Genomic DNA, 8,438 nt, shown 5'->3' on the forward strand with positions numbered 1-8,438 from the left:
ACTACATGCCAAATGCATCAACCAAGCTGTCCCTGCTATTATTATTTGGGAATTCTGGAAGAGGAGAAACACTATGAGACATGAAGGGAAGGTGTCAATCACAAAACTCATTTACCAGGTGATGCATACTTTGATTCAATTCATGAAGGTGAGATGGAGAAATTTTAGGTATGCACCATATAATTGGAGTGTGATTGTTGAGGCATTACAGAGATATTCTCCAAAGATAAGAGTAACACCGGTGACTTGGAGAACTCCAGATATTGGATGGATAAAAGTCAATACTGATGGAGCCTCAAGAGGAAACCCGGGTAGGAGTTCATGGGCCTTTTGTGTAAGGGATGAAAGGGGAGATGTGATACAAGCACATGCTAGAGAAATAGAGGATCTTCAAAGCACCAACACCGAGGCAGAGGCCCTAGCCATTTTACAGGCTCTCAGGTATTTAAAAGACAGTCAATGGGATCAAATAAGGATAGAGACAGATTCACTTTTGCTGAAGAACTCTATTCAAAGGACATGGGAAATTCCTTGGCAAATCATTACTATGGTGGAAGAAATTTGGAGAATAAGTGAGGAAAAAGTGGTGGTGATAGAGCATATTTATAGGGAAGGAAACAAATTAGCAGATCACTTGGCTAATTTAGCTTTGGACACAGGGGACATACAATTCAATTCCTTTCATGACATGGAGAGCCACTGTAAAAGAATTGTGAACAGTGACAAATTACAGCTGCCCTGTCTAAGAATTAGATCATGTTAAGGAGACTGAATATAGGGGGAAGGTGGGAGAAAAGGAGGTCCTCACACTCAAATCCTTTGGGAGGAGAATGTGAAGGATTTGGTTTACACTAACTGTTTGCTAATGGTTGCAGGTACACAAACTAACATAAATGGAGGATTTTAATTCAACAGGTACCACAGAACAACCACACTGAAGGAATACCAACAAGCAGCGAAACACAATGTAATCAGGATGTTGAGAAGTTTTACCAGCATAAATTGCAACTGGTTGGAAGCACTTTTGACAAATGACATGAAGTGGAATTACTGCTCCAAATGATTGAGCACATGGAACACAACAGACCTCTTGAGTACACATGGGCATACAGTTTCTATTTAGTGGTTGTTTCTTAGTTGGTGGTATTAGCACCCCGGGGTGCTCATCCTACTGAGAACTGGTCATTAGTTAGAAAATGTACTGCCTTGGTGCATAGAGAAGACCAAATATAGAGCATGTGAGATATAGAAACAGAAGTTCTTTATGGAGCAATTATTTCAAATTTCATTCTATTAGTAATTTTTTAACAATTTGTAATATCAAATTAAGACAAGTTATAAGTCTTAATTTGATCATTAGTTTAAATTTTGTATTTTCATTAGCCTTTTGGCTAGAGTTATACAAACTTCTGGATTTTTTGATAAAATTTATAAAATTAGCCCTAGGCCAAAAGCCTAGTGGACTTTTATTAAAAAAAAAAATATATATATGTTGTTGTATATACTTCTTTGTCGTGTGTATATGATTTTATATATAGTGATACATTGAACATACGATAAACAAACACCACATATACACCAAATATACAATGAATAATACATCAAACACACACTCATTTTCACCTTAAAACCACCACCAAAAACCTACCATAACCACCCTCACAAACCAACATAAATCTCATTTTTTCCACAATCACAATGAAAAAATTATTTCATACAAAGAAAAAGAAAAAAAAAAAAGAGGTTCGCCGGAGAGATCAAGTCTCAAGGATCATCCAGACCAATGTCTGCTGACCTTGAAGTTTGATTACCATAAAATTGTGATATTTTATGCATTCTTTTATTGCTTTTTTGTAATAATCCAGATGCATTTTGATGGATATAAATTATTCATGATATTTTGTATATAAAAATAAGTTTTTAAATAAAACATCAATAAATATATCCTATTCTCGCATATTTTCTAATAAATTCTACCGGAAGAAGAGTACTGCAGAAGAATAGAGAAGAAACAAATTGTCAAAGAAGTAAGCAAAGAATTCAATAGGTGCAACCACGAATTCATAAGTCATAACCATGGAGTTTTACATATGGGCATCAAGAAAGAAGTTCCATACTCCCACACCCATCAAGTGTTGAAATCCACGGGTGTCACCATCACTTTCATGCTCACACCCTTCAACTATGGGCATCAAGAAAGAAGTTGCAAGTCTTTCACCCGTCAACTATTGTTATACTCACACCCGTCAACTATGGGCATCAAGAAAGAAGTTGTAAGTCTTTCACCCATCAACTATTGTTATACTCTCACCTGTCAAGTAAGGTCACGGATGTGAGCACTACTTCAAGGAATGCACCCGTAGGGGGGAGACACTACATTTTCCTATAAATAGAAACATTACTTTGCTTACAAATCATCCAACAAAAAAAAATTACAAGACAAAGTGTTAATCTTGTTCTATTCTCTTTTCTTTCCCTTGTAGTAAAAATATTTCTCCAAGTCTTTCAATATTTCTAGTTTCTTAAATTCATATTTTCTCTTTTCTAACTCCATAATGGAGTAATCTCTTTTTGTTGGGATAGTTTAAGAAACTTGGTTTAATGTTATATTATCTTATTTTAGTTATTCCTCGTCTTGATATTATTTAAGTGTCATACTTTGTGTTGGAATGATATGTTCTACTAACCATTACCGTTACTTAGTATATTTTGTGTTATGATTATAGTTATATTAATTTGTACTTCTAACAAGGAGGGAGATTAATATACTATAATAATCACATAAAATATATATTTAATGATAATTTTTAATCATGTATTATTCCAAATCTTTGAACTTGCTTCTTTTAATCCTAATTCTCACGGAGGGGTTATTTCAAGTTAAGTCTTAGGTTTAAATCTTTATCTTATTTGTTGCCGTCCTAATTCTCACGGAGTGAAAGTCTCAAATAAGTTTATTGATTTGAGGGATCTCTATCTTATTTCTTTCAATTCTAATTCTCACGAAGGGATTGTTTCAAATAAGTTTATTAATTTAAGGACTAATCACAAGAGGTCTTTATTCCTCATAACACAAATCAAGTCTAGGAACTATTTCTACTGTTTTGTGGAATTTACTGAAAAAAGGTTTTATTGTCATATATACACTAAGTGGATTCAACGACTCCCAACTCTCTCTTTTAAAATAATCTTTTGAAAGTTGTTTCTTTTGTTAAAGTAATTTACAAATTTAAGTCACTACTCTCCTTTCATCAATTTGATTCTCTCAAATAGCAGCAAAAATACTACAAGTCTGTAGCATAGATTTTCCAATCTCTGTGGGACGATATCTTAAACTATATTAGAATTTGACAGAGTACGAGCGAATTTTCCTATGCACTTTGGCCTCGTCAAATTTTTGGCGCCGTTGCCAGGGATTAGCATACTTGAGAACTTACGTTTATGTTTATCATTATCTATATATTCATTAATATTATCATTACCAACTAAGTACTATTATAATTATTTTATTTATTAATACTAGTGTTTTTATTTGTAATTATATAAATTTTCTTTTAAAAAAAAAATTTAGTCTTCTTACAGTTTCATCGTTACATCACCTCTATTCTTACCATCATTATTACTTTTTCTATTATCATTATATATACTTCCTTTATATAGAAGTGCTATAATATTTCATTATTAGTACTACCATCGGTTGTTCTCATCACTCGTGTCTATATAAAAATGATTTTTTTTATTATTGGTGTTAAAAGATAGTTGTTGTTATTATTATTATAGTTGTTGTTATTATTATTATAGTTGTTGTTGTTGTTATTATTATTATTATTATTATTATTATTATTATTATTATTATTATTATTATTGTTATTGTTATTATTATTATTATTATTATTATTATTATTATTATTATTATTATTATTATTATTATTATTATTGCAATATTACTATAGTTTATGACCCGCTCTTCTTCAAAAGAGTTGGCATATTACGATTATTATTATTATTATTATTATTATTATTATTATTATTATTATTATTATTATTATTATTATTATTGTAGTTTATGACCCGCTCTTCTTCAAAAGAGTTGGCATATTACGATCCAGAAATTGAAAGATCTATACTGTAGTTTATGACCCGCTCTTCTTCAAAAGAGTTGGCATATTACGATCCAGAAATTGAAAGATCTATTCGTTTGCGCAGGAAGAAACAAACATCTGCTTCTCAAAGCGTAACTCGTAAAGAAATGGAGCATCAACTAGGAGTTGAAAATCAACCACCAGGAATTCCACCACCACTTGTTCCAGAAGATCAGTTTGACGAAGTGGTTCCAAGACTAGCAAACAGAATTCTAAGGGATTATGCTAGACTAGATCACTTCAACTATGAATCTAGTGTGAGGAACCCTCCAGTTGCAGCTAACAACTTCGAAATCAGGACTGGATTAATTCAAACAATTCAACAATCATGTACATTCACCGGTGATCTTAGTGAAGATCCACATAGTCTTCTGATTGATTTCTTAGAATTAGTTGAAACTGCTAAATATAATGGAGTATCCCCTGTAGCAATCAAGCTAAGGCTATTTCCTTTTTCTTTAAAAGGAGATGCCAAGACTTGGTTGCGAAGTTTGCCTCAAGGGTCTATCACCACATGGGATCAGATGACTTAAAATTTTTTAAATAAATATTTTTCCCCTGCTAAAACCACAAAGTTAAGACAAGATATTACTAATTTCTTGCAAACTGACACGGAGTCAGTTTATCAGGCTTGGGAGAGATTAAAAGCAATGCTAAGAAAATGTCCACATCATGACATTGCTGAACATATGCAATTGTATATTTTTTTATCATGGGCTAAAACCTCTTTTCGAAATGTGATAGATGCAGCTGCAAGAGGTTCCATTATGGGAAAAACCACAGAAGAAGCTTTGCAAATGATGAATGAAATATCTGAAAATGCCATTCAATGGCCATCTGATCGTGTAATCAATAAGAAAGATGCTACTGTAATTCAAGCAGATGCTTTAAATACACTAACTCAACAAATTGCTTCTTTGGCACAAAAGTTTGAATCTTTTCAGGAGAATAAACAACAGTCAAGCCAAGCTGAGACCTGTGACATATGTGTAGGAAACCATCTAAACCATGAATGTCAAGCGATCAACCAAAATAATGAGCAGGTTAATACCGTCGGATACAATCCATACTCTTTTGGTAGTCCATTGGCACAAAACATCCAGGCTTTCAATGGAGCAGTCCTAATGGTGCTGAAAACTCCCAAAGCTTTCAAAAACAACAGGTACAGGGTCCACCTGGATACCAGAATCAAAATCGCGGGCCATCAAATTTCATACCATATCAACAAATAACTCCATATTAGCAGAGGCCGCAACAAGCACATATGAATCTTGATGACCTATTGTATAAGTACATCAAATCCACTGATGAAAAAATGGAGAGTCAAAATTTAGCTCTAAAAAAATCTGGAAATTCAGTTAAGCCAGTTGGCAACTCTTGTATCCGAAAAGATTCAAGGTCCCTTACCAAGCAATACACAGAAAAATCCAAAGGAGCACCTTAAAGAAATCGCTTTACGGTCAGGTAAGAACCTTGATGAACCTTACAAGGACACCCAATAAAAGAATCAATCATCACAACAGGTAGACAATGGTAAGAATGCTGAAACACCATCTGAACAATCAGAAGAAAAAGAAAAAAAATGGAAGAGGAAAATATTCTCCCTTTGAAAATTCCTTTTCCCCAAAAAATGAAGAGAGAAAAGCTTGATAGTCAATTTGCCAAGTTTTTGGATATTTTAAAACAAATTCACATTAATATTCCTTTTACTGATGTTTTATTACAAATGCATTCATATGCCAAGTTTCTCAAAGAAATTTTGTCAAGCAAAAGAAAACTGGAAGAAGCTTCTGTGGTAGTACTTACTGAAAAATGTAGTGCCATACTTCAAAACAAACTTCCACAAAAAATCGAGGATCCCGGTAGTTTTACAATTCCATGCACTTTGGGAGGAGTATATTTTGAAAAAGCACTTTGTGACTCTGGGGCTTTAATAAATCTAATGCTGTTTTCTATTTTTAGAAAATTGGATCTTGGTGAAATAAAAAACACAAGTGTTTATCTTCAGTTTGTAGATCAACGTACTAAAAAACCTAAGGGAATAATTGAAAATATTCTTGTAAGAGTTGATAAGTTCGTTTTCCCTGTGGATTTTATGGTACTTGAAATGCAGGAATGTCCTAATGAACCGATAATTTTTGGTAGATCATTTCTTGCTACAGGAAGAGCAATCATAGATGTCCATCAAGGACAATTAATTTTAAGAGTAGATGAAGAAAGAGTTATTTTTGATATCCAAAAAATGCTAAGATTTTCAGGAGATGAGACATCATCCCCATGTTTTTCAATTGATGTGATTAGTGATCTTGCAGATGAATTCAAAGATGATAAATTGATTCTAGATTCTATGGAAAGATGCTTGTCCAAATATGTCACCTCACAAGATGATGATCCCACCATCAGGAGCGAAGCTGAAATATTGGAAAAACATTATAAGGATGGGGAGATACAATCGGAAGAAGTTCAACCAAAAATTGAACTCAAAATTCTTCCTTCTCATTTGAAAAATGTTTATCTTGAGCATAAATTATTTCCAGTAATTATTTCATCTTCTCTATCTGCTGAACAGGAAGACAGTTTAATTGAAGTACTACGAGCACACAAAGGAGCCTTGGGGTGGACAGTGGAAGATATCAAAGGGATTAGTCCAACTATTTGTACGCACAAAATCCTCATGGAAGATAGCTACAAACCAATAGTTCAGCCCTAAAGAAGATTGAATCCTACAATGCAAGAAGTGGTGAAAAATGAAATAATTAAACTTCTTGCGGCAGGTATCATCTACCCCATTTCTGATAGCCCTTGGGTAAGTCCTATTCAAGTAGTACAAAAAAAAAGGTATGACGGTCATAAAAAATGAAAATAATGAACTCATACCTACTAGAACAATTACTGGATGGAGAGTTTGTATTGATTATAGACGTCTCAATGATGCTACAAGAAAATACCATTTTCTTTTACCATTTATTGATCAAATGTTGGAAAGGGCAGCAGGATATGGTTTTTACTGTTTTCTTGAAGGATATTCAGTTTATAACCAGATACCAATAGCACCAGAAGATCAAGATAAGACAACTTTCACATGTCCCCATGGAACATATGCCTATAAGAGAATGCCATTTGGTTTATGTAATGCACCTGCTGTTGACACCCAATTTTGTCCTTCTTTTATTCTATTTACTCGGGCTTCTAAATTTACTGACGAACTAAATACTTTATTTTCACTACTATTATTTTCGCTACTTTTTTTTTACGAGCATTACTTTATCACAAATTTTAAATGATCGTCATCGTTTCATTTTCGGGTTTGGACTCGTTAAATTAATTACAAGACAACACTTTGCAAAATATTTATTACATATTAATTATTTATCATCTTTACCAGTTATTAAATTAGAAACCCAAGAATAATTAAATAGCGGAGGAAGGATCAACAATTTTCAACCAAAATTAATGGCCCAAAATACAAACACAATATTATTCCCTACCCAAATAAACAACCCACATTTTAATACCCAATCCACATTTTAACCCCCACCTTTCGGCCCAACAACAAGTCCAGCCCATACCCGTCATCAACCCGACCCGGTCCGTCCCAATCCCCTATTTCTACCCTAATCTTCTTTCTCTTCTCTTTCTCCTGGACCCGCCGTACATCTCTCTCTCTCTCTACTCTCCCTTCTCTCCCTCACGTTCTCCCCACTACGTTCTGCCCTCTCCACATTCTTGCTCCTCACGTCCCTCTGCACCTTCACTCTCCCATGTCCCCCACGCTTCTGTCATCCCTTTTCCCCCCATGCCTATCTCTCCTACGCTCCACTTCGCTCCTCCTTCTCTTTTTCTGAAACCCGAATGGAAAACCCGATAAAAGGGGCGAGCATTTCTCACATGTGGGGGGAGGGGGGGGGGGAATGAGCATTTTTCCTCACTGAGTCTTAAGTTCTGGTCTGGATTATTTTTAAATCAGAAACGCTTCTGTCGAAAGTATAAGATTCGGGACAAAAAAAATTATCATCAAGGTTGTATCACTCTAAAAATAGACAACATATTACTCTATTTCACCTCTCAGTTTGAAACTTTAGTTACTTTAATCGGGGTCGGGTTCGTTCGTGTTCGAGCGTAGATTCGAGACGTCGACACCCACTTCACTGCGCACAAAAAAGGTAAACTTCGACACATTTATCGCTTATCGTCTTTAATTTCTGTTTTGGTTAAGATTTTAGTTTATTCTGCCGTATGTGTAATGATTATATAGTTTATTTGTCATCGCGTTATTTGTTTGATGTTTGGGGGCTG

At 34.2% G+C, this 8,438-nt stretch overlaps 1 non-coding gene across 1 annotated transcript; it reads right to left on the minus strand.

The window, feature by feature from the left end:
* Positions 1-4,714: 4,714 nt before the first annotated feature.
* On the minus strand, positions 4,715-4,821 carry LOC132618804 (small nucleolar RNA R71). Its single transcript, XR_009574325.1, has one exon. It is a non-coding gene; the product is annotated as a small nucleolar RNA R71 (small nucleolar RNA).
* Between the last annotated feature and the right edge of the window lie 3,617 nt (positions 4,822-8,438).

Source organism: Lycium barbarum, chromosome 1, assembly GCF_019175385.1.
Source record: "Lycium barbarum isolate Lr01 chromosome 1, ASM1917538v2, whole genome shotgun sequence".
Lineage (NCBI taxonomy): Eukaryota > Viridiplantae > Streptophyta > Magnoliopsida > Solanales > Solanaceae > Lycium > Lycium barbarum.